This window comes from Pseudopipra pipra, chromosome 5 (genome assembly GCF_036250125.1).
Source record: "Pseudopipra pipra isolate bDixPip1 chromosome 5, bDixPip1.hap1, whole genome shotgun sequence".
Taxonomy (NCBI): Eukaryota; Metazoa; Chordata; class Aves; order Passeriformes; family Pipridae; genus Pseudopipra; species Pseudopipra pipra.
In genome coordinates, this window is record NC_087553.1 from 73,177,865 (window position 1) to 73,205,504 (window position 27,640).

The 27,640-nt window shown below is 45.0% G+C and overlaps 1 protein-coding gene across 2 annotated transcripts in view; it reads right to left on the reverse strand.

The window, feature by feature from the left end:
* Nucleotides 1–27,640, reverse strand: part of PLXNA4 (plexin A4) — a 445,892-nt gene that overhangs the window by 164,234 nt on the left and 254,018 nt on the right. The window lies entirely within an intron of this gene.

Sequence of the window (27,640 nt, forward strand, 5' to 3'; positions counted from 1 at the left end):
AGACAGCAAAGTTTGCATTTGTTTTGTTTGAGGGAGCCAAAGTCACCCAAATGCTCTCCCCTCGTGGTTGTTAATGCTGAGCTAATCATTGTTCCACTGAATATTTTATCCCCGGGATTTAATATCAACCTCCCACTCATTCATGAAAATTTTCAGTAGATTTGGGCCCAGTATTGATCCCTGGAGAACACTACTAGGAAAACCCTCAGGCTCTTTGAGACCTGCCAGTTTTAAGCCAATTCAGAGATATCCTCATGCTATTTTTAGGTTTTGGGTGTTTGTTTTTTTGTTGGTTTTTTTTTTTAACAGGAACAGATTGTGGTGTTGTCCCAAGTGCTGTATGGAAAGGTAAAGACAGGGCATCCACACACTAAAACTTCATGATTTCCTTAAAGAAGGGATCACCTACTTCCTCAAAGATTGAAAAATATTTTATTTTTCATAAAAATTGCCATTTGGCCCAGGAGCTTCAAATTTATCCAGGGGCTTTATTACTTAATATTACCCTTTTCTAGCCACCATGAATCACTAGAATGGGGGACTAGAAGCACCTAAATTATGAATATATTCCGCAGTATATTTTATGTAGGATATTTCAAGTCTCAGGTGTGCAAAGTCATCCTCAGAAGACTCAGTGCCTGTATATTGTAGATTTAAACCTGGCTAAAATGCCTTGGTGAACAGCCCAAGGTTAGGCAGGATCAGTCTGGGCACCGGACACCTTTGGAGCTGTCAGGATCTCCTGACTCCTGGTGATAACTCTGAATCCAGGCCTTTGAATGGGTCCCTAAGCTTGTGCAGGAGCACACAAGGTTCTTATTTCTCCAATTAGTTCCTCTTTCATTTGTACTCCTGTAATTTCTGCTCACATTTTTCTCCAGCCAAAGCAGAAAGCCGAGACTCCCACTGCACCTTTCTTTTTATGGAACGACACACACAGCTCCCAGATTTCTTGGGGAAAAACAGCTGGCATGAGGATCTGTAGAAAAACAGAACTTTTGTCCCTGTAGATAACTATTCAAATTTGATTTAAGGTACTGCTCTGGTGCTGTATGAAACAGGGAGATCTCATTTCAACTCCTTTTTTGCCAGGCCCTGAGTTCACAAAAGCTGAGCAGGAACACTGTCCAGGGGGGCAAGGACAGGGGCTGGGGGGGGATGATGTCCTTGGATGATTGCAAGATGAACACTGCCAGCTGGCCTGTGCATAAAGGACTGAGACCCAAGAGACCCCACAAAGCCTTTGCCAACTCCATCCAGGTGGTTCCCAAACTGGCATCCTGAAACAGAGTTGGATTAACCCACTGAAGCACCTTAAAGGAGCCTCCACCTCAAAGATCAAAGGCACACTGGCTCCAGGGCTCTAATTACACCTGACTCCCTTGGGGGCATCCCTCACAAAAGGATGGATTCGGGCTGGGGGATTTGCTCAGGTGCATTTCACGGTGCTCCCCACTCCCTGCAAAACAAAAAAAATAAAGAATACCAAGCCCAAAATACCCTTTTGTCCCCAGCCACAAAGAAGGGAGCTGTGTTTGGCATGTAAAGCAAGGGGACAGAAAGGAGAGCAAGGAGCAGTGCCAGGTGCTTGGAGAGCACCTCTGAAACACGAGTCATGATGGGAAACTCAAAGGACTCTCTCTTGGCCACATCCAGCAGCTGGGACAGTGAAGCTTCCTCTCCCCTGAGGCAGCAGGACTGGCTCACACACACTCTGCCAGCATTGAAAGGGACACTTGTGCCCCTTGGCAGGACACTGCTGACCATCCTGGACCCTTTTGTCCACTTCTCACCATCATCCCAAAAAGAAGCCAGTGGCTTCACAGAGTTTGGAATCTCTGCAAAGCTCAGGGCACTCAAGTTCCCCGTCTCAGTAGCAGGAGTGACCTTCTCATTGCTCCTCTTTACTCATCTTTTTCTCCAGTTAACACAAACACACTCACAAAAGGGCCTATGCTTTTCACCTGCAGTCCTCAGAGCCATTCAGGAAGGGGATGGGGAACAAAAAGCATCAGGGATGAGAAGAAAGTCAGGCACTGATGTGGCTGGCTGAAGGTCAAACACACTCATTCTTTTATTGGCATGAGAATTGATGCTGGCTTTATTTAAGCAATCTGGCCACTATCTCAATACTGCTGTGACCACACATAACTTGGTTTAAAAACCCTCTGATGCACAGACTGGCCTAAGTGGAGAGAATCTGAGGGAGCTGAAATCCCTTCTCCTGAGGCCTGTGTAGTGGATCCAGGCTCCTTCCAGCCACAACAGGCTCGTAGCACCCACGGGATCAGCAAGGAGGACCAGAGGTGTGGATGATCCAGCAGCAACTCCTCCTCAGCTCTGTGTGTGTGTGTGCTCCTGTGTGTGCTCACACGCAGCCCTGGCAGCCAGCTGATGGCATTTGTAAGCCCTGGCAGGTTTATGCTGCTCAGAAAGGGGCTGTGGGGAACATTTCTTTTATTTATCAGCCCCCATTTCACACCGGTGAACCGTAAAATTATAACTACAGCTTTCCCCCGTCTCTTACTGATCTGTGGCATCTGTCTGTCTGTCTCTTACCTACCCACACGTGTGCAGCATGTCCTGAAGGAGCAATATCCCCTCTGCTTCCCAAGGATTACTGCCCTGCCTCTTCCCAGAACAGCAATCCCTGCCCCTGGTTTATTAACCCAACAGCAGGCTCTGAGAAAGGCCCTCGCCCTCACGATCAGGAGAGAGGTTTTCTCAGCATTTATGGAGAGCAGGAGATCAGGAATGTATAATCAAGCCAGAGGACAGCTTCAGATCTCATCAAAATAATAGGTGAGGAGGAGAGCTTCCTTCTAGCTGCCTGGGATTTTACCTGAGGAGACCTGTGCATCTCCTGCTTTAACACCAGGAGTTACAACATGACCTTTTTGGCTCACATTTTAGGAACATGTCCTTTATCTTTTCCAAAGGACACACTGATTTTATGGGTATTTGTTCCAAGGGCAGTGAAGGAAAAGTGATGTTTTATACTTGTTTTATTTCTCATTTCAGCCATCACTTCCTGAATCAGCACCTTCAACCATCCTTCCCCCTTTGAAGGTCTGATTTATGCCTTTGTAAAGAGAAAAAGTCTGGGAAGGAGAGAAGACCAGCTAGGTGGAAGCACAGCTCAAGTCCCTCCCTGGCCAAAGACCATTTATTTAATCTCCAATTTGCTTCATGTAGCCAAAGCATCTCTAAAAGGGATATAAACCCCATCCAGGACTATTGTTAATGAGGAAAACCTACATGAGAGATGGGATCTATCTGGGACACTCTTTTTTCCCCATCCCACAGCAAAGGTTAGACCAAATTTGCAGCTCACCAGGATGTTGTGAAGCTCCAGGACTGGGGGGATTGCCTGGCTAATGGTGGATATTTAGAAAGGCTTGTGCTGAATCCCTGGAAACATTTAGCTCATGGTTTGTTCTCCCAAAAGATACGAAATATTGCTGAGCTGTGGGCTCAGAGCAGACATCTCCCCGAGGAGTTCTGTGACCTGAGTTATGCAGATCACATTAGACAATCACACTGGTGTCTTTTAGCTTCCAATCCCATGAATTTATAAATAGCCACCAAATAGTTTCGACCATAATTGGCAGCCTGTGCTGCAAAGAGCTTAGCTAAGCACACAGGCCTTATGTGAAGCGAAAAGTTTTTATTATTATTATTGTTATTATTGCAGAAGGGTTTTGTCTGGCTCAGCTTTAAACTACATTTTCTCCATCAGGATGCAGATTTCAGGAGACAAGTTGCCTGACCCAGAGACCAGGCCTGTAATGGGACTGTGACAGTAATTGCCATATTTGCAAGACAAGTATGAATTGCCTCTTCTGGATGAGCCACACAGACATTGGAGATGAAGTTTATCACTGCCCTAAATGTGTTTTGTTTTCTGCTGATGCATAAACATTCCAGCAATTAGTTTGCTGTGTTAAGGTCCTCTTTCTTTTTTTTTTTTTTTTTCCCCCTGAGGTTTTATATTAGAGTTTTTGTAAATAGGCTTTTGAGACAATTCACAGGGAAATGACCACCCTCACTTAAAGGGTGGTCAGGAGGTGGAACAGGTTGTCCAAGGTGGTGGAATCACCACCCCTGTTAGTGTTCAAAAGGCATGGCACTCGGGGACATGGCTTATTGTTGGCCCTGGCAGTGCTGGGTTAGTGGTTGGACTCAATGATCTTGGAGGTCTTTTCCAACCTAAATGATTCTATGATTCCATGACAATTCCAGCACCCTCAAATATTAGAGCATAAATCTGAATTCTTTGCTGTTTTGGAGAGTGTTACAGATTTAGAGCATCTGTGAGACTGGAAACTCTGAGAAAGAGGAGGATGTTGATTGGTGGTGAAAGAGGTGTTTACCAAGCTGAGATCAACTAATTGAACCCCATCTGATTATAGCAGGTATTAGGACTTTAGAAAAGCTCCCAGTCCTCTCTTACTGACTTCATGGAATCCTAGAATGGCCTGGTTTGGAAGGGACCTTAAAAACCATCTTGTTCCAACCCCCTGCCATGTGTAGGGACACCTTCCACTATCCCAAGTTGCTCCAAGCCCGGTTCAGCTTGGCCTTGAACACTTCCAGGGATGGGGCAGCCACAGCTTTTCATTACCTACAAAATACCAGAGAGATGTCCTGGAACATGGTGATGCTTATACATAAAAGAAACCAGGGGGAATGCAAAAAGGAACATGTCAACAAAGCTTTGAGCAGAGGACTGATCTTCCAAATCCCCAGCTCTGATCACCAGCTGCAGAAGAAATCCGTAAAACCAAAACCAAGTCACATCCTCCACTGCCCCAAGTGCAGTGTCAGAATGAGAAAAACAGCACAAGAGGGATTTTCCTCTGTAATTCCAGGTATTAAAAGGTCTAGGAGATAATTAAAGCTAAAGAATTCATTATATCCTTGCCACTGGGGAGGGAGGCATTGGAACAGGTTTCCCAGTGAAGCTGCAGCCGCCCCATCCCTGGAAGTATCCAAGGCCAGGTTGGAGGGGGCTTGGAGAAACCTGGGATAGTGGAAGGTGTCCCTGCCCATGGCAGGGGGTTGGAACAAGATGATCTTTAAGGTCTCTTCCAACCCAAACCACTCCTTGATTTTATGATCATCATCAATGTTGTTCCCTTTCAAATTTTTTTAATTCCTTTTTTTTTATTCATTACTGTACATGTTGCAATTTTCCATTATTTGTTCCTCAGCTCACGAGAATCCCAAACATTCTTCTACAGGCAAATATGGAGAGTGATTCTGTATTTAAATGCCTGTAGTATCAGTGAGACCATCACTGGTAGTTCCCACTACTTGACCTCTTCTGAATTCCTAAATTTAAATTCAGAGTACCCTATTAAAAATCATCAAAACTGATTTTTTTTTTAAATGAGAAAACAACCTGACTGAACAATTTCCCCAAAATCATGTTTGTTTTCTGCAGAAATAATAATCCTTCCATAAAAAAACTCAAAGAATTAATTTTCCTGTGACTCGTAATAGGTTTGATCTCAGTAAAATTCCATTTCACCAGAGCATTTAGTCACAGTTTAGTATTAACTTCTCCATTTCCTTGGCTTTGTTTTTGGCTTTTTTAGCTTATTTTTTGTACAATTTGTCGAACAGAAGTTGATGCATGGCTCTTCTTTGAAGGGATAGCTCAGAGACCAATTAGTCAACCCAGGAACTGGCAAACCCCTCCTAACATAACTGCACAAAATGGCAGCTAAATAAAGATCTATCTTGCTTTTAAAAATATTAACCTGTTTTATTGACACTGCCATTTATCAGAAGGTTTATTCTTTGAGTGAAGAGATGGAAACAGTCAAAAAGCAGAACCAAAGGCCACCAGCCACCCCATCATCACACAGATGGGGAGCAAATGCCCAGGGGTGCTTTTAAGCATAAAGACTCACTAAGAAACCATTTGGGCAAAAATAAGCGAGATTAAAGCATGATTTAGAAGTTCTGTTCATATCAAATGCTCCCTTAATTACTTAGGAATTGACAGACTTAATAAAACCTAATATCCACCCCTCTCTATCTCCTATTTCTGCTGTCAGGTCGAGCCAGATGCTTCATAAAAAGTGAAAGCATCCTACAAAAGCCAGGGCTTTGTATTAGGTATCTGTATACTCTAATACCTAGAGACTGGTTTCTAATCTGAATAACAGCAGTTAAGACTTCTAAATGTCTAGGTAATTATTTTTTTTTAATTAATTAAAAATCACTTTAAAGCGTTAAGATCCAAAAAGTTTAGTTTTTTAGGTATTTCTCTCTGCCTTTGCTTGCAAATGCGTCTCCAAAAATGCCATTTAGAATGAAAGCTCGAGGATTAAAAAATAAATAACCACCTTATTCATTTTCCTGGGGAAATTCTCCCCCACATTGGAGAATCACTGCAAGGACTGAACTGAAACTTCCATGGGGAGATCCTGGTTCCCTGAATTCAGTTCATGGAGCACTGACAGGTTGCAATGAGCTGTTTTTAGACTCAGCACATCAGAGGGAAAGTAGAAAACTGGTAATTTGCAAGTTGTGCACCTGAACTTAGAAATGCTGAGCTGGTTCTGGAGCAATAAGAATAATCTTTTCCAAATAAACCATTCCCCAGAAAGGAATTAAAGGATCAGGTGTTATGCTCCAAATACCTGTGGTAGCAGTTTAGCTGGGAGAGTTGCAGGGGTGGGAGGGGAGCAGGAACTCACCACCAAAACACTGAAAATTAAGGATCTGAGGCAGAATAGTCCTGTAGAGATCAGAATTTGGATAAATAAAAATGGATAAGCATTAGTAACCCATTAATGAGCTGGAATCTGAGAGATCTCTCTGCAACAACTGTCCCTGCTTAAGAAATCAATGGGAATAACTCGTCTTTATTATAAAAGACCATTGAAATCCTGGGAAGCTTCACAATTTGAGTGGCAAAAATGGTGAGTGAGGACAACTAATTTTCACCCTTTCTAAAAGAAAAGATGAGATTGAGAGATGCTCTTCAAACTGTCCACCAAAGGGACGGAAATTAAAGCATCTCCTGTTGTTAGAAAAGCAGTCCCAAGCTTGGGAAACAAAACAGAATTCCCAGAGCATCCTTTAGCTCCTCTGAGCTGCTGGATGTTGATAAGCTCAGGACAAACCTCACAGATTGTTGGGGAAGGAAGGGGGTCACAGTGCACGTCTACCTTTAATGAACTGGCTTTAATTTTTACTTTTTCTTCTTATTTTCTGCCTGCAATCGTTTTTCTTTGTCCAGCAGGACTGAAAACTCGAATTTCTGCTTGTGTGGAAGGATCTCACCTCGTCTGTGGGAGTTCAGGCCTGGGGACAACCCAATCCCCTTCATCCTACAAACTTGTCCTGCTTGGAAAGCATTCCTCTGGTATAACCTATTGCTGTAAAGTGAGGACAATTCCCCCTTTTTCAGGGACAGGGTGCAACAAAACCCACTAAACTAAAAAGGCACAGCTGCCACTGGGGCAAGGGCCTATTTGTTTCCATTAAAAGTGCCTGGCTGTTTTAGGGGCTGGATTTAACAGCTCATCTGCAAGAAGGAGTTGGGAAGGACAGGAGAACTGTGGTGTGTCTATCAAACAGAGCTCTGAAAGAGCTGTGCAGCCTAATAGCTCTGATTTTTATCTGCTGACAGCACTGAGAGGCTAAAGAAAATCTCTGTGCTCGCCTGTCCCCAGTCCCTCTGGGGGTTTCCAAGTGTGTAGAAACATCAAGAAGAGAATAAGACTGTTTGTGCATAGATAGTTGGTCAAGGGAATGAAGAGACTGGCAAGGAAAATGAAGCAGCAGAGGTGGGAAGCTTATGTGAAAAGATTATATGAAGTTTATGTGAACTCCTGAGGCAGAGGGTAGAGGAAATGGAGAGTTTTCTCTCTTTTGAAGCTCTCTGCTGGATGTCCGTCACTGATCCTTAATGGAAAGTTTTCTGGGTTGGAGATATAGAATCATAGAAAGGTTTGGTTGGAAGGGACCTTCAAGATCATCCAGTTCCATCCCCTGCCAGGGGCAGGGACACATTCCACTATCCCAGGTTACTCCAAGCCCCATCCAACCTGGCCTTGAACACTTCCAGAGATCCAGGGGCAGCCACAGCTTCTCTGGGCAACCTGGGTCAGGGTGGGGACCACAGATGAGCTTCTCTGTGTCACAGTTAAGGGTTGCTTGGTTGTCATTATGAACCTCACTTTCAAGAGGTTCATAATTCCCGTGTTTTACACTGCATGTATCTGGGACAGCCACCAAAAAAACCCCAAAGCCTCATAAAACCACAAAACCCTTAAAAAACCCCTGCAAAATCACAGAAAAAAAAAAAAAAAACAAAAAAAAAAAAAAAAAAAAAAAAAAAAAAAACAAAAAAAAAAAATCAAAACCAAACCCAAAAACTCCAAAGCCTTGTAAAATCACAAAACCCTCAAAAAAACCCCAGAAAACTCCCAAGAAAACCCACCAAAAAAAAACCAAAACAAACCACCCACAAAAAATCCCCAACCAAATAATAAAAAAAAAAACCACATGAAACCCATACAAACCCACAGAAAAACCTCAAAACAAACCACAAAACAACATCCAGAAAACCTCCACAGTGATGTCTCCAGTTATCCTAAACTTGTTTCTCCAACATGAAGGCTGGTTTTGGGGAGTACTTGTTTCATCCTCTCTAGAGGTTAAAAACACAGGCCTCAGGAGGAGGCATTTGCTAGAGAAGCTGTTCTGCTCTTTTCCCCCTTTTTTTTTATTTTATTCCAGTTAAACTTTAAGGAAAGGCTGAAGATTGCAAATGTGATATTTGGCTAGGAAGGATTCCAGCATGAGGAATCACCACTCTTCCTCTGGGTTTGAAAAGACCAGTCTATTTAAGGTTCAAAAACATATGTTGCTCCCCTCTTCAGTCCCATCCCTTTTGTTGCCTGGCTGCAAGTGAGAGGATGCCACTTTTCTTCATCTGGCTCCAAACCCTCGTGTTTCTGGATTGTACATCACGGATTATTCACTAAATCTTGGTTATGTGAGGATGTGAATCTCAACAGAACTCCCTGCCAGTCCTGTGGAAAAATACTCTCAACCCATTCCACCATCAGAGATGGTGCTTTTTTCCAGGTGGGAAAGCTTCCTTAAGTGAAAAACCTTAATCTCCTCTTAGTGAAATCTTCTGGAAGGGTCTCCTACACTTACAATCACTAAGGTTGGAAAAGACCTCCAAGATCATCAAGCCCAACCTGCAATTCAACACCACCATATCAACTAAATCATAGTGGGAAGGGCCACGTCTGCTCATTTTTTGAGCACTTCCAGGGATGGTGGCTCCACTACATCCCTGGGAAATCTGTTCCAAGGCTTAACCACTCTTTCAGTGAAGGAATTTTCCCTAATATCCAATGTAAACCTCCCCTGGCACAACTTGAGGCCGTTTCCTCTCGTCCTGTTGCTGGGACAGGAGAGCAATTCCCACTTGGCTACAGCCTCCTGTCAGGGAGTTATAGAATGTAACCAGGTCTCCCTTGAGCCTCCTTTTCTCCAAAAAAGAATAAGAATTCTTCTTACTGACAGCAAGACCCTAAGCACAAAGCCCCACATCCTCTGTTGAAGGTTCCTCATACCTTAAGGTGGAGACTTAACTAAGTCTCATCTTTCCCTGTGCTCTTCTTGTAGCAGAACTACTACTGTGAGTAGAACTTGTACTACTTCATGTCCTGACTATCTTAACTAAAAAAAAAAGGGTTCAGCTGACAAGTGGACATTAGTGGCAACAAAAGCCATCCATGGTGCAGGTTGGTGAACTCCACCAGTTTTGGAGGCAACGAGCACGCAAAGTGAGTGAAGTCTTGAGTAATAACATTTTAGCAGCTCTCAGATGACACGGGAGAAGTGCAGAAATGTCAAACCCAACACCATTATTCAAAAATAGGAGCACGCGATTAGACAAGCAATTATACACCGAGCAGCTTAACATAAATTGTGGGTAAAAATATCAGAAACAATTTTTCAGGATTTAGTGAAGGGAGCACCTTGTAAAGCATAATTGGATTAGGGGAGACAGCCAGCGTGGATTTACAAGCAGGAGGTCTTTTGCTTAACTAACTTGTTGGAGTTCTTTGAAGCTCCAGCATTACTGCCAAGGTAGGCAAGGGAAATGTAATAGATGTTATGCACTTAGATTTCCCAAAAGCAATTGGAGAAGTTGTACAGGGAGATTATCAGCTAATGGAAGAAGTTGTGCTAGAAAAGTGGGCTGGCTTAGAAAAGTGGCTGAGAAGCAGAAAACAGCCAGTGTGTGGGCTGGCTTGCCATGTTCATTCTCAACCTCAAAAGTGAGTTATTTTAAAGTGCTTGGCCTGAGGAAGAAGGAGGTGGAGGGGCTCAGGCTTGGAGAGCTCTTGTGCTCGGATTTCAGAGAGCTCCCAGCCTTTTGCAACGAGCTCAGTTGATTAGTGCCCAGGATGAGAACAGCCCAGGGAGATCATTCCTCCCCCGGAACGAGGTGCAGTTCGGAGGCTGCACAGGCCGTGTGATCTCAGGGCTGCTGGTGGAAGGAAAACAAAACTTTGCTTTCACTGAACGAGTGAGCAAACTGAGGCACGAAGGAAAACGTGCTTGATCTCACCCAAATCAGTGCCAAACAAATCACAGAGTCCCCAGACTTTGCCCTCTGGCTCTTGCTGCCACACAGCACTTTCAAAGCTGAGGACTTTCCGTGCACCTGCAGGGTGAGCACAGCCTGTCCTTGCCACAGGAAGGGCCACCCTCACAGGGAAAGAGGAAAGGTTTTGGGAGAGATGGGTGCCTTGAGGAGAGGGCAGATGGGGTGCTGGCAGCAGACACAGAGCCCTGCAGCAGGCAGGTGCTGTGCTCCCAGCCCCTGTTTTGCAGTAAGGAGATTATTGCTTAGAATCAGAATTACAGAATGGTCTGGGTTAGAAGGGACCTTCAAGATCATCTCATTCCAACCCCCTGCCATGGGCAGGGACACCTTTCACTATCCCAGGTTGCTCCAACCCCCAACCTGGTCTTGGACACTTCCAGGGATCCAGGGGCAGCCACAGCTTCTCTGGGTAACCTTTGCTAGGGCCTCACCACCCTCACAGGGAAGAATTTACTTCCAACATCTCATCTAAATCTCTCCTCTTTTAGTTTAAAACCATTTCCCCTTGTCCTATCACTGTCTGCCTTGTAAAGTCACTCTCCTTGTTTTTATAAGGTCTCTTTAAGTCCTGAAAGGCCTCAATAGGGTCTGCCCAGAGCCTTCTCTTCTCCAGATGAACCCCCTCAGCTCTCCCAGCCTGGCTCCAGAGCAGAGGGGCTCCAGCCCTTGAAGCATCTTTGAGGCCTCCTCTGGATCTGCTCTAAGATCTGTGGATTTCCATCCGGGCTGAAGAGAAGACCTGAGTGTCTGGATTCATATCACAGCCCCCAGAGCTCTCCTCAGGAGCCAGTTGTTCCTTCTGTTCCTTTTCCACACCATGTCTCAGTAGCAAAGCAACATTTTGCTCCCAGCTCCAGCTGCTTTTCTTGGCTGCCCTTGGAGCTGCCAGAGCTGATATCGCTGGAATCCAGGTTTACTGTGGCCCTGCTGCTGTCCAGCAACAACAGCAACTGGATCAGGGATCAGCACATTCCCAGGCACTGTGCAAGGCTTTTATGGGATGTCTTGCAGACCCCACTGCAGCTCACAGACTGCCCACCCCCATAATCTCATCCTGCCTCCCTCCTCCTCCGGCACTGTGGCTCTCATCCTCATCACTCCTCCTGGTATCCCTGTTCCCTTATTCCCCCTTCCCACCCCACCCCCAGAACATGACCCAAGTTTGTTATGGATCAGTGTATTTACAAAGCTTAAGCTGAAAATCAATTTTAATTACCAAAATCAGATTGCTGTGCCAATAAATCACTGGGGGGCACAGACAGAAGGTTGCACCTGGACGTGGAGGGAGGGAGGGAGGGAGAGACAATGACTTATTTTCCCATCAGGCCCCTCCCTGAATTCACTGGACAATAGTCATCAAGATCATTATCCTTTGTATGAATACGCAAAAGGGAGATGAATAAAAATGGAGTCAGTTTTAAACAAATAGCATTGGCTGAAGCTTGATTTACCAGTGACCTCTTGACAAGAGCTTCTTTTTTAAATATATTTAGTATAATGGGGATTATCCATTATATAGATAATATATAATTAGAGTCACTCTTGGATGTTTTATGCTTCAGAGGCTTGATGGTTTGGGTCTGGAAAGAGTCACAGTAACAGCACAGTGCTCTGTTTCTTCTTCTTTCTACCCTTGCCATGAACTCCAATATTTTTCAAGACAGGCCCAAAGTTGGAAGAGGAAAGAAGCTCCACCCCAGAGGATTGTGGTGTGTAAGAGGAGGTTTGAGCAGGTCTCTACAGTGAGTAGGGAAGGAATCTTCAAGAACTCAAAGGCAGAGCCAAGAAATCCCCCCAGTTGTAGCCAGGGGGATTTTTTAGGTTTCAGACCATCAAAATTTCTGCTGAACTGGGTAAGTCCTTCTTTTCACTGCTTCCCTCAGTTCTAACACAGTCCAGAGGGAGTTCACAGAGTCAAAAGCAGGGGAGAAGTTGTGGTAGACCTTTATTTGCATCTTCCCCTGTCAAACAGCCAAGCAGCTCCACTGTGCTCCATTGCAGACTCACAACTCCCTCCCCAACAGACCCTGAGGTGCAGATATGGTACACTTGGCTCCTGTACCATGATGGATTAACCTTTCTACAGAAGGAATCCAAGGCCCACCAAATGCCAAACTTCAGGTGCTCTTGGAGAGGCCACCACAGCTAAACCAAGCCCAAACTGACAGGTATTTAGGCACCTTCATGCCCAGATCCACAAAGGGATGTAGGGGGTTGTTGTCACAACTATCAGAGAGAAGAAAAAGCCTAAATGGTCAGACATCCAGCCCCCAGCAGAAAGCCATGATTACACTGACTATTTGAGGTAGAAACAAGCACTAACTCTGTCTTGTCAGCCCCAGACCTTTCCCCTGGGCACTGTTCTCCAGCACTTGGCCCACAAAGCTGAGCCCTTTGGGAATCTGCTTTATCACTGAGCCAAACCCTGGGGATTTATCTAGATTCACCTCTCCTGAGAAAAGTCTAATTCAAATAAAAGCCTGGGTTTTGTTTGTTTTGTTTTTTTTTCTGATGCATAACTGCCAAGGACTTGTGCTAAGTACTTTCTCCATCTTCTCTTGCAAACTTAGACCAAGTCTTGCAAGGCCAAGAGTGAGGAACAGGTAAAAACTGTCTTCAATGAGCTGTCTAAAAGTGCCAAGGAACAGATATACACAATCCTTCTCCCTGGCTCTCATTCCCCTCTGGTTGATACATCAGGCAGGTACCAGTGAGCAGCCTTTGGAATAAATTGTGACCCCCATCTTGGACTACTTGTGAGGGGAAAGATCCAGGAGAAATATATAGAGCAGTTCCAAAAATAAAGAGGTGAGAAATGGTGACTTGGAGAAAAGGATACAGCCCAGAGACTTCCTCCATCCACCCTCCTGCATCCTGGAACTGCACCCAAACCAGAGGGAGTCAGTCAAAATCAGACTCAGATGGAGAAAACAAAGCTGGTGAAGAAAAAGAGCTTCCTTGGCTTCCAACTGAGATATTTTTTGCAAAGCTACTTCTTTCATCTCCCTGATACAATTATGAGCACCCAGATGATGCTGCCAGAGAAACAGGGTCAGCAAGTGACAAGCCAGACCTTCCCACCAGAGGTGATAACAGCTCCTTGCTGGATCTCTGGCACTTTCTTCTGGTGCTAAATCCTCAGAGAGTTATTAGAGGTGGTAACTTCCCCCTCACAGACCATCTATTCACTCTACCTTGCCCTGTTCATTCTGTCTTGATGACACAGAGCTGACTCCTTGGTGGATGCAGTTTTCCCAGAACCTGCATCGTTTTTTCTGCAACCTCAGAAGGCCAACTTAGTTCTCTGCTACTACAAGATGTTTGCCCAGCTGTGTCTCCATTTGGAGCAGGAACCTGTGCACGCACTCCCTGAGTGAATCAGGATGCAGGAGGACAGGGAAAACCCAATCCTGTGTCAATAAGACCCCACTTGGGATGAGCTGGACCGCAGGAAAAAGGCGCCTTCTTGGTGCGACTCAGTCTCTGGGGGGACTGGTGTTTTTCCAAACACAACCATCCTGCCCTTTTTCTGCTGTGGGTGGGAGCAGGACTGCCAGCTGTTGGAAGTCTGTGTGCTTCACACCCACCCACAGCCCCACGTGTCCTCTCACAACACTTTAGCCTGGTACACATGGAGGATTTTTCCGAGAATTTGCAGCATTGAGTGACTGCAAGGGAGGATAACTCTGCTCTTCCACAGATGGTCCCTCTTGCCATGGTCTGCTTTCCAGAGGAGCAGAGTGGGTTTCTGTGCTCAGTGCCCTTCCAAGATGCTAATATTAGCTGAGCACTTCATTCCCATGCTTACCATGGAAGTCTTTTTGTAGGCACCTGCAAGAAACAGGCAAAGAGTTTTCTGGATTGTTGAAAAGAGCTTTGGACCTGAAATTTGAGTTCTCAAACACTCCTCCTACACACTCAAGCTTAGGAGTGAGAGCAATTTTCTCTTTTATCTTTCTAATAACCCCAAAACCCAGCAAGGGAACAGCAAGCAGGATAATGGAGCTTTTGCTCCCTGTGTTTGAGGAAAGGAACAGCAGCTGCTCTCCTGGGTGGGCACGTGGAATGTGAAGGCATTTCCTTTAGCTGCTTTGAATGCCCATCTCTCACCTCATGGAATGCCAAAGGCATCTGGGCTTGTACCAGGAATATTGTGGCCACAGGACCAGGGCAGCGCCTGTCCTCTGTGTTGGCACTGCTGAGGCACCTTGAGTTCTGTGCCCAATTTTGGGCCCCTCAGAAAGGAGAGACATGGAGGGGCTGGAGCGTGTGCAGGGAAGGGAAGGGAGCTGGGAAGGGGCTGGAGCAGCAGGACCGGCTGAGGGAGCTGGGGGGGCTCAGCCTGGAGCAAAGGAGGCTCAGGGGGGACCTTCTGGCTCTGCAAGTCCCTGACAGGAGGGGGGAGCCGGGGAGAGGTCGGGCTCTGCTCCCAAGGAACAAGGGACAGGGCAAGGGGAAACAGCCTCCAGCTGTGCCAGGGAAGGGTCAGGTTGGATACTGGGAAAAAATTCTTCACTGAAAGGTTGTCAAGCACTGGAAGAGGCTGCCCAAGAAAATGGTGGAATCCTAAGCCCTGGAGGGGTTTAAAAACTGTGTGGATGTGGCGCTTGGGAACATGGTTTAATGGTGGCCTTGGCAGTGCTGGGTTAACAGTTGAACTCAATAACCTTGGAGGCCTTTTCCAAGTGAAACAATTCTTTGATTCTGTGGAAAAAGAAATCTAAAGGGGTTTGTTTTGTTGGTTGGTTTTTTTTTTTCTGTTGATACTGGTTTTTTCCTTTTTTTGGTTTGTTTCCTTTTTACTTCAATAAATCCTCACAGAGACACAGACTTTTTTCTTACTGGCAAAACAGGGAAAACGAGTAAGAACTGACATAAATTTGTTCTCATTGTCTTCCCCAAACAATGACAGTTAATTTTTGCTATAAATAAAAGCTTGATATTAAGAAGAAGATGAATGTAGTCATGAAAAAATTTTGAATGATGTAAAAAAAGTACAATTGTGTCTGTGACCAAAAATACATCTTTGTTGGTGCCTTCACAGTCTCCTTTTGCATATGTATGCTGCTTTCTTGCATATGTAACTCATCACCCAGCAACTGCTTTTGCAGCACATCCATGTGTTTTCTTTTACATATTTTTTTAAGTGGCTGAACATTTGACCCCAAGATTCATTATGAGGGCAGGGTGGTTTTTTTCTTTTAATGATAATGATGCAAAAATGAAAAAAAACCAGAAAAAGGGGGAAAGGAAACTTTTGATTCTTCCATCTTTCTGCTTGAGATTATCATGACTGCTGCTGTGGACAGGTCAGAATAGTCATCCTGGCAGGAATGGCATCCAAATAATGAGAGTCCAACTAATTGCTTCTTTCCTCTTTGCTCCTGCCAAAGTTTCAATAGTTCAGTTTCCATTTTGATTTCCTGCTTTGCTTGAAGGATACATCCCAGCTACTTGGCACGGAAATTTACTTATGGATGGTGGGTTTTACCATTTTTAGATATTTTTCTAGATATCAGCATGGGGATGATGTATCACTATCCAAAGAGCCACAAAGGGTGGTGGTGTCAGTAAAGCCCCTTCTGCAGAAACCTTAAAACTTTAGGGTGCCTTGATGCAAGATGTCACAATCTCTTAAATGCTGACCCTCCTCTTCAGGATGCCTTTGGATTTGGATTTTAAACCTCTCTTGAGCTGGCTACCAGGGCAAGAATTGTGCTGGCCTTCAGTGCTCAGTAGGTGTTTTCCAGCCCAGAATGCACAGCTCGATGTGTTACCTCGGTGGAGACACATTAAAAAGATCTGACTCACTTACCCTTTGCAAAGAGGAGTTAATTCAGGGAAGTCCCTGGTTTAATTTGTGGGGGTTTTGATTAGGAGATTATAACAGTCTGCTCTCACTTTGCAGTATTTAAGTCTTATCAGATACTGTGAATCTTCTTGGGAAATAGGGATCACCAGGCTCAGCTGTCTCACCTCATGCCCAAAAAGAAGGTCCTTCCAAACATCTTTCTCTGGTGCATTGCACATTCAGATCTGGGTGGGATGCACTGGGAAATTGATTCTGCAGAAGGGGATAAATGTGATGCCCACTCACTTCTGCTTTCCTGACAAGCAGGGAAAAAAGAACAGCAATGAAATCTGCCATGTAGGGACAGAGAGGGGAGACCAACGAGATGTGACACTGTGGTCCCAACCAGAAAACCACAGCCAGTGTCACATTGCACACAACTCCCTCTCAATACAGCCTCTCCTCCTTATCCTGGCCCCATTTCAGTGACAGGTCAGTGAATTTTTACTTCTGGCCATGATCAAAAGCAAGACACAGGCAGAGCTGGGCTGCAGATCTGATTTGGCAAAGTCTTCTTAAGAGAAACAATCCCTGAAGCAGTCTGAGCTCCTGGGGAACAGGGGGGCTGTCTGACAGCTGATGCTATTTTATGCAGCCAGCTATCCTTTCATTCACTAGAAATGTATTGCATTAAGATTTATTAAATTACATTTATTAAATTAAGAAATAAACTTGAAGCAAGCCTTCCTTCATTTGCATAATGGGAGGCTGTGCAGCAGATGGAGAACGGAGACCGTAGGCAGGCAACAGAACACAGGAGCCTGCATGTTTTGGGGATGAATATCCTCCAGAATGCTCTCCCAGTTGCCTCTGAATGGAAAATAACCACAATTTCCATGGACTAGGTGGTGACAGCAGGGTCAGTGGCAGAGGAAAATGAGTAAACTCCTGGACCCCAGCTGCCTGGGATAACCTTATCTACTCAGCATGTTCATCTGGACCCAGCTCATATTCCCAAACAAACCTTTGGAAGGCTTCTGGAAAAGCATAGCAAACAAGAACAAATGTAATTTTCCAAAGAGGGCAAATGCTGCCCAGATATTCACATCACTCTGCAGAAACAGGCTGGCAGTGATTTCAGTTCAAATTCAGCTAAGTGAGGGAGAACTGCTTGCCAAAGGAAGTCCTGGGTCTTCTTTTAATTAATTGATATGGTTTTGGTCATTGTCCACCTGATCCATGTCTGCTGCTTAAATAACAAAGTCTGGAAGACAAATATGGGTGCACCATAAGTGAATAAAATAAAGAGCAACTTGTGCTTCATATCCCTCATTCTGCTTTAACATATAGTTTCGTGCCATGGAAGGATCCTGTTGGTGGCATGAATTGCTCTGTCTCAACAGAAAGGCAAACTCAGCAAGAATTCCAAGAGTCCTGGGGATGAGCCAATTTATTACAGGATTAACTGAGTCCCTGTTACCTGCATATCAGGTATTCACCATTTAAATTAACTCGATAAATGAGTGCACAAATGAAAGGAATCACTCAAAACCAGCTGGAGAGACAAGGAATGGGCCCTTATGATGTGCTACTTGGGAAAAACAACTTCTCCTGGATCCATTTCTGTGCAGCTGATCCCATCCCAGAAGTCAAGAGGACCAAGCTTAGAGGGTTGTTTGTGCTGAGCCACATGTGGGTTATCAGAGTCACAGAATGGTTTGGGTGGGAAGGGACCTTAAAGATCATCCAGTTACAACCCTCCAGCCATGGGCAGGGACACAGGTAACCTTTAGATCCCAGATCCAGCAACAGTGGCCCAAGGAGAAAGGGAAGGAGGGACAGAGCAGGCAGAGGGGAGAGAAGAAAGATGAGCATTAGGTGAGGGTGAACAGCTCAAGACAGTAAGAGCAAGGCCTGAAGAGCAGAAGGTCAATGTGAAGGTCACAGGAATGAGGTCCAAGGATGCCAATTAACTATTGACCTGATTGTGAAATTGGGCCACGTCTCTTTCACTTACACAAGGGGGTGTTGTATTTTTGATTTTGTGGTGTATTTTTTCTGTTCAAAGTAAAACTGAAGGCTCCCTTCTCCCATGGGAGAAAGAGGTTTTTAACTGTCTTCTACCTACTGCTGCTGCTGCTTTCCAGAGCTCACTGATTATCAAACAACCCTTCCCCCCACAAAAAGCTGCCCAGTAATGATCTTCAGGAGAAACAAATCAGATCTTGCTCATTGATTTGACCTGAACCTAAACTGACCACAAGGCCAGAAGGGAGATCAGATGCGGAGAAGTGGTCAAACCTACATCAGCAGATCATCAGTCAAGTGTAGTCAAGTCCTGGACTGGTTTAACCACAGATCCACCGTGATGGGAGGCTGCAGAGAACTTCTCCTGACAGGTCTGTGCCACACAGAGCTGATACTGGGTGGACTGTGGAGTTAAAACTCCCAGTCCTGGATTATGTTCCAGAGCATCTGGTCTGCAGACCTCCCCGGTGCTAATTTCTCACAGCTCAGCCTTCATTAGTGAAAATACCTGACAAGTTACAGCTCGTGCATTCCTTCCTTGGAGTTATATATAGATCCCTGCTTTAGCTGGATCCTGGTGTTTATTCCCTCAGGCACGTGCTACAGCTCACTCCAAAATGCTGATACACTCGAGGTGTTGGTGACATGATATAAAGCCCGAAGAACTGCTTTTGCAAATGCTGTTTGCAGAAGTAATCCCAGCCCCCATCCCAGAAAAAATAGTTTGCTTGCTTTGCTTCCCTTTAATTTCCATTTGTTCAGTTTAGTAAAAACACAATAAACCACTAAAAGCAAAGGAAAACTCTGTTCTTCTAAGTTTCAAACCTCAGTTGTTATTGATTTGTCCTCTTTAAAACTCAGTAGAAATGTGATTTGCATCTTGAACTAGAGTTCACACACCGTGGGACAAAACTTTAGCACTACAAGTTGTTTATTTGAGTTCAGTGATATAATGCTCATCCAAAGCCACTGCTAAGCCCACCTTATATGTCCACAGAAGTTAAGTTTTAAGACTTGAGATTTGTCTACACAAAAGCTTTATATGATTTGAATTTAAACTGGCACAGTTAGAGCATTTTATTTGTTGACTTTAATTTCAGTTTAAAACTTTATATTTTTTTTTTTAGCTAAGCTACTCCATATAACTTACCAGAAGCTATGATTAAATAGATAGACTAGAACCATATAAAGTGCTGGGCAGATCTAAACACACCAGCTTGAAAATGGACCCTGGAATAAATTGTGTCTGGGGATGTCCAGATTTTAGTGGGGCACTTGGGAGTGCTTTGAACATCTCTTATTCTGTTTTCTCTTGAGAAAATGATGGAAGACTCAAGTCAACTCTTAGCCAGAGCTGCTTGACACTGATTCCCTGTGCAACCAATGGAGAGAAGGAGCTGGGAGCCCAAGTTCACCATCACAGTATGAGATTACACTATTTTCAAATGGATATTGGGCATCAACAGAGGAAGGCAGTTCCCTTATGCTTAAAGGATCAGAAGAGTATCAGAAGAGACAAAGCAACAAGATTCTTTGGACTAATCAGCCATTTCTAGCCATCCTGGAAGCACTGGCATGTGCATGTTGTCCCATAGCATTAAACTGAAATCCCCAACTTCCAGCATATTTTAATGCATGATTCACATTTCCCCTACAGATTTATTTTTATGTGTTCCCCTTCAGGCTCAAAATCTCCGGTTCTGAGCAAAAAAAAAAACACCTCCAAGACAAATAATCTTTTTAGGGGCAGCTATTTAGGAAAAGGCAAGGAACATGCCATCCGACATGAGCTGACATCTGCAAGGCACGGCCTTTCCCAGGGAACTCATCAGGGAGAACCAGGCTGACGTGGAGAAGGCGCTTCTTCTGCGGAGAGGGGAAAAACGAGCCAGAGCTTTCCTTCTGCCCAGCCTGACGTGCCTGTTCCCTACGTGTGTTGTGCTTGTGATATAGATCCATATGCACCGGGCATCTGTTCCTGTGCCTGCCGGGAAAATATGTTATGGATATGGAGCTTCTTGAATGTACACACCGGGCGTGAGACGCGCGTTCGATGTGCGCGCGTGCGGTGTGTCTCTGCCATCACGCGCTGGAGCACATGCCACGATCGTGTGTGTACAAACAAGTGTCACGTTTGTGGCAAGTCGTGTTTCTGCTCAGTTTCTGGAGCGTGGAGGGGTTGGAAAGTGGGATGTTGGTGAGCATCTGTACATGGATGCACATGCTGAGAATGAGACGCAAGTTCGATGCGTGTGCGTGTGGTGTGTCTCTGCCGCCACGTAATAGAGCACATGCTACGATCATGCGTGTACAAACAAGTGTCACATTTGTGCCAAGTCGTGTTTCTGCCCGTCTGCAGAAGTGTTTGAAGGCAGGATGTTGGTGAGCATCTGTGGGACATGGACATACACATTGAGCAAGTGTGTGAGACGCACGTTCGATATGTGTATGTGTGATGTGTCTCTGCCATCACTCAAGGGAGCACATGCCATGATCACGTGTGTACAAACATCACGTTCGTGGCAAGCCATGTTTCTGCTCATGTGGAGGGGTTGGATGGTGGGATGTTGGTGAGCTTCTGTGGGACATGGATGTACACACCAAGGAAGTGCATGAGACACACGTTCAAGGTATAGACATGTGATGTGTCTTTGCCATCATGTCATGGAGCACATACCATTATCATGTCTGTAGAAACAAATGTCACATTTGTGGCAAGTCATGTTTCTGCCCATCTGCAGAAGTGTTTGAAGGCAGGATGTTGGTGAGCATCTGTGGGACATGAACATACACATCGAGCAAAGTCTGGGAGACAAGCGTTTGATGTGTGTACGTGTGGTGTGTCTCTGCCAAAACGCACTGGAGCACATGCCACGATCATGTGTGTACAAACAAGTGTCACATTTGTGGCAAGTCATGTTTCTGCTCATCTGCAGAAGGCAGGATGTTGGTGAGCATTTGTGGGACACGGATGTACACACCAAGCTAGTGCATGAGACACACATTCGAGGTGTAGACATGTGATGTGTCTCTGCAATCATGTCATGGAGCACATGCCATGATCATGTCTGTAGAAATAAGTGTCACATTTGTGCAAGTCTTGTTTCTGCTCATGTGGAGGGGTTGGAAGGTGGGATGTTGGTGAGCATCTATGGGACATGGATGTGCACACCGAGCAAGCACATGAGACACAGATTCAATGTACAGACGTGTGATATGTCTCTACCATCATGTCATGGAGCACATGCCATGATCATGCGTGTACAAACAAGTGCCACATTCGTAGCAAGTCGTGTTTCTGACCACGGGGAAGTGTTTGAAGGCAGGATGTTGGTGAGCATCTGTGGGACATGGGACGCAGGGTTCACATGGTGTTCATGAGATGCAGGAGTGAAGTGCACACAGTCCTTGTGGTGTTGGGGAGACACAGCTCCACGAATGCTTCGCCTGCATTTCACCCACTGCTTTATGCAGCCTGTCTGTGCTGCATGTTTTGTGGAGCTCATGTACTGTGTATTTCATCAGCGTGTGCCCTGTGTCATGCACTTACCATAAAATCATTGATCCATAGAATCACAAGAATCAGAATGGTTTAAGTCAGAAGGGATCTTGAAGATCATCCAGTTCCACGCCCCTGCCATGGGCAGGGACACCTTCCACTATCCCAGGTTGCTCCAAGCTCTGTCCAACCTGGCCTTGAACACTTCCAAGGATCCAGGAGCAGCTACAGCTTATCTGGGCAACCTGTGCCAGAGCCTCACCACCCTCACAGTCAGGAATTCCCTGCTAATATCCCATCTAACTCTGCCCTCTGGCAGTGGGAAGCCATTCCTCCTTGTCCCGTCACTCCAGGCCCTTGTCCCAGGTCCCTCTCCAGCTCTCTTGGAGCCCCTTCAGGCACTGGAAGGGGCACTAAGGTCTCCCCAAAGCCTTCTCTTTGTCAGGCTGAGCAAACCCAGCTCTCTCAGCCTGTCTTCCTAGGAGAGGCTTTGTTTTCAATCTATATTGAAGTGTGTGCTTCAATCACACAGATTTTGTAATGAAAATGTTCAAATGCACATTAGAGACAGTGCTGTGTCACATGTATGTGCAGTGTGCTCCACATTCCATGCAGTGTCCAACACAGGACAATACAGAGGTACTTGATAGGAGAGAGTGCCCTAAAATGCTGTCTGGTAAGAAATACCCCATTTAAATACGTCCCTGTCACCAACAGAGACACAGCATGACATTTCCACTGCCTGGAGGGAAAATATTTTGTGCAGCTGCACATTAAGTTTGTCAAACAAGTCAGGAAAAAAAAGAGAAGATCCATCTTTGCATCCAATCTCCAGGATGTGGATGGCAAAAGCAGCAGCCTGGAAAGCTTTGTGTGCACGAGACTCAGTGAGCCTTCAGTCACTGTCTCACTCCTTCCAAAACACGTTGTGAGCAGTGGAGGGAGGGAGGAGGACAGGGAAAAGGAAGAAATGGATAAAAGAGCAAGTTGTGAATATAAATATAGTTACTAAAAATGAAACTAATTATGGGTCCCCTTTTAACAAGAGATACAGTTGTGAGTGTGATCAGAGCAGCTGGGTGGTCACTCTACCCTGGCAATGTAGGCTGTCCCACTTCCATCTCATCCCTCACCTCCCAAAATCTTCATTTTCTAGAATGGCTGAAAGATGGATGTTCTACTGTTAGAAATCACCTTTTTTAGCACAGATTATAGGAATTTCCATAGGAACCCAGACAGTGTAGGTCCAACCCCCATCTTGAGCTCACCAACCATCTCCAATCCATTTCTTGCTCCTCTCTACTTGTGTCTTTGTGTATAAAATGTTAACAGCAGAGAACAGAATGGATCAAACTGCCGCCTTGCACTGGATAAACTCAAAATTGAATAAATCAGCCACAGTTTTGGGTCATATTTGAATATCCAGAACATTTTCAGATTATTGCCTGGAATACTTAAAAGTTATTGGGTAAGAGCAAGGGATCTCTTCTGCAGGATCCATCACTGCCCATCCCTGTGCTCCAGCAGGATTCCTGGGAGAGTAAGGTGGAAACGATGACTGAGAGCTGAGGGTTGTTTCACACAGCTTGTTTGGTAAACCCTGACAATGCAGGTCAAGGATATCACTAGGTATGCCATGGATGGTATTTAATTCACAAAAATAAGACCATCCTATGGTCTTATGGCATCTTACACTCCACCATATAAGCCTGTCTTATGGTCTTGGTGCCATTTGAGAGGGTGGTGGAGCAATTTTAGGATATCAGCCCAAAAAATGTGTTGCCTGAGCCCCAGTTAGACACCTAAACCCCAGTTCAGTGACAGCAATGACCCATTCAGATGGACAGCTCCCAGGAATACCAGACTTTGTCTCCTTGTCCAGTGAATAGAGAGAAACAGCCATGAAATATGTGGATGGTTTGAAGAGAATTCTCACATTTCTCTGCTGGTTGCAGAGACAAGCAGGGTCTGGCAGCACCAAAGAGCAGCAGGCTGGCTTGTTTACTGTCCCTTAAAGTTATCACAGTTGGTGTGTCCAATATGGTTTGGGACTAGAGAGGGATTTTGAGAAAATTCCTGCAGGGTTTGTTCAAGGAAACCCTCTGCCAGCCCAGCCAGGTCCTTTTGTCTGTCCAGCACACAGCAGGCTGCTCCCTCTGGGACAGCTGTCCTGCAATGGATGGTGGAGTTTGTTGGAAAGTGAACCAGGACTGCTCAGCTCAGTGTGAAATCTCTGGCATTGTATGACACAGGCGGCACAATTCCTGCTTCTGTAACAGATGGAGTTAATTCCGGGCCAGCCTCTGCTTTGCAAACACTCTCAAGAACAGCAGCTCCATCAGCAGCTACACCCTGACTCATCCCAGCATCCCATAATCCATGGCATGGCCACCACCGAGCACCAAGAATGTCCTTGTCCCCCATCCCAGCCGGCTCAGGCTGCTTCCCCAAAGGTCAAAGAGCCACCATCTGTGGGTGTGAGAGGGAAAAGCAGCCCTGCTGCTGCACTCAGGCTGCCAACAAATGGTCTGGGCCATCCCTCCTGGGAAGGTGGTAGGGAAATGGTGGATTTGGCAGCTCCTGGTGGTTTATAGGTCTTGGCTCTGCCTGGTATTTTGTGTGCTGGGTGAATCCCTGGGCGTTCTGAGGTCAGAGCATCCCTCTGATCTTGCAAGCTGCAAGATCTGTCACCCAAACACAGCCAAGTGCTTCCAGCCCTCTCCTTCCACACTTTCACCACTGTGTGAGGAATCCCTGAATCAGGACATTCACTAAGTCAACAAACACACGACCTGGGGGAATCCCTGTCACGGCCAGTTGACATTTGTCACCTGAGGGCTCCTTCCTCCTCTCCTCACTGAGAAGATCAGAGCTTCTCCTCCGTTCTGCAGTGTTTTCTGCAGGTATGAGACACAGCTCTGGGCAACTTCCTCACTGCCCATCCCTCCCTGAAACTGGACCTTTGTGATGATGCCAAAACCACTCAGGGACACGAACAGTTTGGTTAAAGGAATGGTATTTCATCCCGAAATTGTCTCAGAGTGAGGACATAACCCCCCATCCCACTGTTCAGCCAAAGAGCTTAGGTTGAAGCAGGCTCTGAATTGAGCACTAGAGCTTTCCAAAACAATCAGGGAAGTTGTTTTGTTTTTTTTTATCTTCACCCTGCAATATGAGCTGATATCTGATATGAAAATATCTTTCCGTGCACGTCATCATTCATTTTTACTAATGGGTTTTCACCGATGAATTTATTGAGATGGGTAAATTGGAAAAGTGTTTTGCACCACTGTAACATTTTTTAAGCTGTTCTCATCTTTTCTGTCTAAACAGGAACTTCCATAATTTTTTAAAAAGGTTAAAAATAAAAATAAATTCTCCAAGCTTGTAGGTGGCCAATGTAGAATTGCTCAATAGTGTAAGAACTTTCTCCCCTTCTTTCCTTTAATTTGACTCAGTTTCTCAAATCTGAGGCTTTCCCTGTCTTGATTTGACCATTTGACTGTATAGACAAGGTTCTGATAATTTAATTTCAGATAATAGGAAGCTCTGTAGTTAGAGTTTCACTTACAGGATATGCTTCTCCCTCCCACACAAATAAAATTGAATTATCAATTCCAACTTCAAAATAATTATTGTAATAATTTAGTGTTTAACCAGGTGTCTGTACACACTTGCCAATGCCCCAGCATGGGCATGCACACGGAACCCAAACTCTCATCCCCTCCAGTCTCTTTCTGCACCAGTTTTCTGATCAAACACACTTCAGGTATCATCAGCTTTATCATTCCTCACCTACATCAACCTTTTTCCCTGTTTCCAGGATCATTACAGGATCATTACAGGCTTTTGTACCTTTTTGCTACCTCTAGTTTCCTCTTCAAAGCCAGTCCTTTCATCCCCACTCCATTGTCACTGAAGATCTCATGACTTTTGACAAAGGAAAATGACAAATTTTATTACAATTCATCTCACCCCTCTCCTTTCCCTCCCCCCCATCCACTGGTCCATAATCTGGCAGGACCTGAGCAGTGTGTGATGCTGCAGGTCAGCACTGAAGGCTTCCTGCCCTCCAGTTTACCTGAACATTGCATGGAATTAATAGTTATGCCAGGAAGAACAAAGTGCATCCCTACACAGAGGGAACACTGTAAAAATCACACATTCAGTTCTTCTCTGAAAAATCTCCTTTTCTCTTTTTTTTTTTCTTTGTGAAAAAAAAAATCAGTAGAACTTACAAATGATCCATCCGTTAATAGAGATATATTTGGAAACTACTATTCACCCCAAAATAAGTCTCTTTGCTGAGCATAAAACCACCTGAGGGCACAGTTTGCAATAATCTTATAAATATTAGGTGCCTTTGCTTCCTGATCATTATTCATCTCCTGGTGCCATGAAAGTATAGAATAAAAATAACTATTAAGAACAGGGATCATTTAAAAGTGTGACCTGTCAATCTAAGTGTGCAAGCAATGGAAACTGGATCAAAAATACAGAGCAAAAGTGTTCAGTGGGCACAGGAAATAATGCCAAAAACTGGGAGAAGGTTGCAGCTGTGCAGGAGTAGAATAAAAGCCTATAGTAAATAAATTTTCCTTTGTTATGTCTGTGAGTCCTCAGAATAAATCTATGAACTGGGATCAAAGTGAAATTCAGATATTTCTGGGTTTTTTTTCCCTCCCTTTACCAAAATGACATTAAAATAACAATGAGAATGGTTCAAGTGCTATTTAAAGGAAATAGTAATTTTACTCTCCTGCAAGGAAGGGAAAGACATGAACAGCTATATTAGAGAAGGGAAAGCCAGCATCTCTTTAGCCAACAGTTTGCAAGATAAAATATGCATCCAAGAGGCAGGAAAATGCCTTTAGAGGGTGGTTGTTCTCCAAAGTGGTGGAAACCCACAAAGACATAAACCCTTCCCTTCCAAACTGACTGACAGATTCCTTCAAACCCACCAACTTTGTTTCGTCCAGGGCTTTCCCTTTCCAGAGTACAACGAGGATCTTCACTGCTTCCCAGGGAGAGCAGAAATACTTTGAGTTTCTGCAGAGGGAAGAATCCCTTTTCACCCAAAGACTTGATGATTTGCATGCTGCAAGCAGAGTGAGAGAGTATTGCAGACTGGACAGGGTTTCTGCTCTAGATTTCCCAAAGTCAGCTCTTTTCCATATTCACGAGTCCCACAGGACTGCAGCAGCAGCAGCAAAGCAAAGCTGAGCCCACACAGGCCTGAAATCCATCTCATTAGTCCACCTTTCCAGCCTGCTAATGGTGCTCTCCAAGCTGAATCCCAACTGGCTTTCCCAGCAGCTCCACTGTGTGAGGAAAATGCTCTCTGCTCTCGCTGTCCTTGAGCAGGAGAAAGCCTGGACAGACACTTACAGAGTGACAAACTGTGTCTGGACAGATTTGTCCTGGTTACCTAAGTTGAGTCCAGACAGAGGACAAATTAAATCACATTTATCTGTTCCTGCTGCTTGTCAGACCATCATTCCCACTCTGCTTGGCTGCAGAGTGTCACCCTGTCCTCCACGTCACCACACCAAATGAAGAGTCATGGGGAGACTGGACCCCGCCAGGATGAGGAGAAATGTGAAAATAAAAGGGCTTAGAATTATGGGGCTTGCCCTGAAAGATGTGAAGCTCTAAGAATGCATCCAAC